This window comes from Lagopus muta, chromosome 13 (genome assembly GCF_023343835.1).
Source record: "Lagopus muta isolate bLagMut1 chromosome 13, bLagMut1 primary, whole genome shotgun sequence".
Lineage (NCBI taxonomy): Eukaryota > Metazoa > Chordata > Aves > Galliformes > Phasianidae > Lagopus > Lagopus muta.
The window spans coordinates 15875696-15881043 of record NC_064445.1 but is presented as its reverse complement, the minus strand read 5'-3'; positions in this window follow the sequence as shown (position 1 = coordinate 15881043).

Sequence of the window (5348 nt, the reverse complement as noted above, 5' to 3'; positions counted from 1 at the left end):
ATTAACCTTGCTTGTGCACAGTGAACTGACTCCTAGGCTCATCTCTATGCCTCTTTCTTTTTGGACATGAAGAGAGTAATAGAGCAAGAGTCATCTGTTGTTAAAGTGAATTGGCTAATGCTCTTAGCGTTCTGTGGCTTCTACTTTGCTACAGGCAACAGCAGCTGAATAAATAGCTCTTGGTTTGAATCTTAGTGGCCTTCTCCTTTAAATGCCTTCATTTCTAGGATTTCTTGCACAATGGACTTGTTTCCCCTCTGCTTTTCAGGAGCCCCCACTAGACATAGAAATCACCTAGAAGGAAAACTTTAATTATGGAGTCAAAAATGGTTTGACGGATAGTGACTGGTGTGTGTGGGAGCTCTCTTCTTACCGTGCATCTGTCTAGCTATGTTTTGGAAAACACAGCGAGGAGTCTTCCCTTCAAAGCCAGGAGCAGCTAAGCAGCTTGGGCAGGGGTTACTTTAAACTGCCCTTCTCCATCTGCTGGCAAGTTGCATGCAGTTCAGCTTTTGCACAAGGCACCTGTTACAGCAGACAGCGAAAAGTCATTACAAGCTGTCAGCTTCAGCATGCTGTTCCACCCTGGCTCCCGATTGCACATCCTAATGGGCTGTGCCATGGTAGGCTGCCTGTCACACTGCACAGGCAAAGCTGCTGCATCTTGCCAGGAATTACACTTTGCGATGTACATTAGAAGCCTGTGTGGGCTGCTGGCAAGAAAGAACAACAAAGAATTTCCTGGTAAAGTAAATGACTATCAAGGAATCTAATTTTTCAGAGAGCGGTTTGTGTGCTGTGCGATGTGAACTCCAGCTACTTTGCCAAGTGCTTCTCTTTTTACTTAGCACCTGTTTGGATAATGAGAAAAGAAAGAAAGTAGAAACTCGCTCTTACATGTGGAGCAGGGCTTTGGGATGTTTCCTCTCACAGAAGTAAAGCAATCCACTTTCTGACAGCCATTATACTGGCCTGCTTCCTGTCGCAACCAGTCTGCCTCTGGTAGCAACTAGAGGCAAGAAGCTTAGCTGTCTTGGCATCTTGTGTTAGAAGTGAAGCATCTTTCATGGCATCTATCCAGAGATTTTGAGGTGAGACCCATCAGACCCTTCCCTTAATTCTCCCAGACAGGCATTCTCCAGCTTGTCTAACTTGTATTTTTCCTTCAGGAAGTCCAGCTATCCCTTATCTGCTACTAAGTCCCTCTGTAGTCCAACACTTATGGTTGAGCATCCTGCCTCCAGATGCTACCAACTGAAAGACTGGCTGACCCTTTTCTCTCTGGGATTCTGAGGATTTTGGTAACTACCTTGTTTTACCATCCCTGACAGCCTGTCTCTGGGGATTCTAATCTAGTTATACTACAGTGCACTCCTTGTACCCAACCTAGGCTTTAGTCAGTGCTGGTGCAGTCAAGAACTTAGCAACAAGCCCAGAAGAGCATGCATGAATAGAAGCAGCTTTCAAATTTAGGTGGATGGCAAAATAGGACAGCAGAGCTGTTCCCCTCAAAATATCAGTGCCTGCCCTGTGAATGATAAAATGGGAAAGCTGAATTGTGCAACGAAAGATTAACAGAAGTACCAGCAAAATTAATGACTGGGTGACTGGCAGTGGCAGCAGAGAAGGCTGGTGTAGTGTGGCTCAATAGGAATTTGTTTCCTGTAATGCAGTGGTTGTATTTTAGCAGATAACAAGAAATTCCTGACTTGTCTGAAGGAAGCTTTCTGCCATGGTAGTGCGTGACGAACCTCTCTGCCCCCTCCAATGGGGATGGCTGGGGTGGTGGCAGGACTGGGACACAGCAGGGATAGGGGAAAGCTGGGCAGTTTCCAAAAACATTTGCAGTGACTGCTCAATTTCTGGCTGCAGCATGGGCCTTCTTGCTTGCAGAGGTTCCCCAGAGACTAAAAGTTGTATCCAAAAAGGCAAAGAAATATCTGAAGTTTTGAGTGTGGAGTTTTGGAATGTTCTTCATTCAAAAGATTGTTTGAAAATGGTCTCAGTTATTTATTTATTTATTTTTTAAAATCAAATCTTTACAGGGAAATTTTGAAAACTTACGTGAAGAGCAGATCTCTGTAGGAATCACACAGGGAAAACTCTTCATAAGCTTTTTGAAATAATTTATTAGCTTTGGAGTTTCTCTGGGTGGGATTATCATGGGTTAAACGTTTTCAAAACATTCTGGTTTTTTATAATGCAATTGTGAACCCTCAATGGATGACTAGTAAGACAGGTTGCAGCCATATTTTTCTTCAAATGGTTGGATAAGAAGATGAAATAAAAGGCACTTCTTGCATCTTGCCTACAGAATGACTGGCACTTGGTCTGGAACAGCTCTCTTTGAGTTCTGAGTACAGCTGAGTGTTCATGAGGGAGAAACTTTGTTTACTTGTTATCTTTTTCTTCCACTATAGGAGTTGTAGAAGGAAGCAGGTGTATTTGGGAGTTGGATGTTGGAGCCGTGCCGTTCTGGTGAGAGGCAAAGGTGTAAGGTTGTCAGGAATGCCCATGAACCATTGTGTGGTGCCTGGTTCTTGTGAGCTAGAGCTGTGGTTTCTGTAGCGTCAAGGCTGGGGACCTGAAAGGGGGCATATGTGAACCCCTTTGCAAGCCATGACCTTCAGATTCCCTCTTCATGGAAACCAGGTGATCTGTGGTGTGGTGAAGGAACTGAACATCTAAGTTTTGTCCTAACCCTGAGCCTAGACAAGGTGTGTTTTTCTCCCTGATATTGGTTCCTCAGAACTGCTTCCAGTCTCTTGAGTCACACATTGCTGTATGCACCTGAGATGCATTAGAGAAGGGAACCATGCAGCTCAGAGGGGGCATCTGTCCCTCTCTTACGGGTGTTCTATCGCAAAGAGGTTGTTTTTATGAAGTCTCCTCCTCACTGAACAGATAACATACACACTTTCCACGTTTTTTTAAGTTTTGTGTGATTTTCCAGTGATTATAAGTAAGAATAATTCTGGGTCAGCTCATGATGTGAAATGTGTAGTTATTTATTTCTGCTTTTCTCTGTTGCAGTTATAGCTTTATTTTGTTCATGGTTGTTACTGTATATCAGTCTCTTTTTCAGTTAGGTGTTCAGTAATCTTTTTATTGATCACTGTGATAAATCTGACAAGAATATTATAAGCAGAAGGCCAGGGAAGCCAGATGGTATCTTTGCTCACAGCAGCATGTAAATCCTCAGCACAAATGCACATCAGACCCATCTACCTCCTTAACAGTAGAGTTATCTATCTGTACTGGTGGATAGGATGGTCTAATCCCAGAGCTAAAGACCGTAATTCTAAGCAAACCTTTCAAATCCTTGTATCAGGCATCACCTACTATCTTTTTTCACCCCTATTAATGCCAACACATTTTTACTTTTTCTGAAATCCTGATGAAAGAGAGAACAATTAAGCAAATTCAGGTAATGGGATTTCCCAAAGATAATCACGTTCTGAAGACACTAAAAGGAGCTTGGCTACAGTCTTTGCCCTTGTGAACTCTCACAGGGAAGATTAGCATGTCGTAAATGTTCCCTTATGAGGATTTTTTTGTTCTTTGTATACTGTTCTTTTATCTTCTGCTTTATGATACAGCTCTGAACATCCCTTCCCACTGCCCCCTCTCAGTGTAAGCCTGCTCAGAGAGCAAGACGACAGTTCCTGGTGAGGATCTCTGGCCTGGTAGCACACGTTGGTGTGCTGGTGTGATGAGCCTGAAAAGCAAACATGGAGACCAATTCTCAAGGGAAAAGGACAGTGCAGTGCCATAAACTTCTGTTGGAGAGAAACGGGGTGAGAGAGAATACGTGTCCCATCTCTAGTACTGATTAAAGTGAATCTATTGCCAGGGTTATGTTTGTGTCAGGTATCAGACTGTGATCTGCCTCTCATAAGACACTGAAAAGCCTAAAGCTTTTTATAGGCTTGTTACCAACAATTTTATGGACGCAGACAATAAAGAACACAAATATTATGTTTTTATTGAGCCTAAGTTTTATTTCCATAGAGTGACATGCATCATCGTGAAGTAGTTGATAATCTTTCTTGCGTTGGGCAGCACAAGGAGCAACCACAATAAACATAAGGGACAGTGACGTATTCTGGGAGTAGCAACTCAAAGCAAATCAAAGTTCTTCCTTAGCATCAAAACAGCACAAGGTTCTTCTGTCTGCATACAAAGGAAAAGCTTTTCTTGCACTCAGCACACAATAAACTAAATTCCATATGTCTTAAAACTGAGATCTGGGATTTTGAGGTGGAGAGTGGGACCATGTTTGTGGTCTGCATGGCAATCTTTATTCAAATACTGTACGCTCCTGCAATTGATGCAAGTGGCAGCTTTAATGGTAGCATTTGTTCACTATTTCTGAAATAGTAAACACCTTTTTTCCTTCAGAAAAAGGCCACTGAATCAAGCTATTTGAATGCAGTCAGTTAAAACCACCTCAGTTTACAGGCTGATGTGAAAGAAGATATGTAATCACCATCAGATACGTAATAAAAATCCTGTCCATAGTCCCTACTGTAGAGAGTTTGTTGAGAAATTCCTGTCAATCAAGAAGAGTTACGATTTTTTTGACTGTAGGATGTAGAAATAATAAGATAGTAAGATGTAGAAATAATCATCCTCTGGGGTATGCCCTGACTGCCAGTATTCAAGACTGATAGAATAAAATATATCCTCTAATTGTGAGATTTGGTTGGCAGATGAAGAAAAGTGACTGAAAATGTTTTTCATCTTCGAATTCTGATTTATCTCTGCCACAGATTTGTTACATCATCCAGAACATGAACTGAGCAGTCAGCATGAAACAAATATTCATATTGAATTTCTGTTTATTTGTAGTTAGGGGGATGTGCCTGAAAGATAACATTAACATTATCACTTATAATTATATTTTCAAAAGTTTAAAGCATTTGATTTAATTAATTTTAAACATTTCTAACTCAGCTTCACTGTTGTCTTAGAGCTGTCTATTAACAAATATTTATGAAAATAAGATTTATGCTTCCAGAAATGGAAGTAACCAGTGCCACAGAGGGAAAAAGTATACTTCACAGCCAACTCTGTAATTGCTTCCTCATTTAAATGAGGATCTGGTGCATTGTTAGCTGTACACAAAGGTTCTGTCTTACTATGATGTCCCATTTTTCTGTTATCATGGGAAGAGGGATTCTATTTAATTTGCTGTCTCAGTTAAGTAATGTGTGAATAATTGTGGATGGTACTGTGATGCACTGTTTCTGTAGCAACCACCTATGGTTCTTGTCTGCACTTTCATGTTTCTTTCCAAGAATTTTCTTGCAACGATTTTCTTCTCAGAAGGGCTACTTGAATTATTT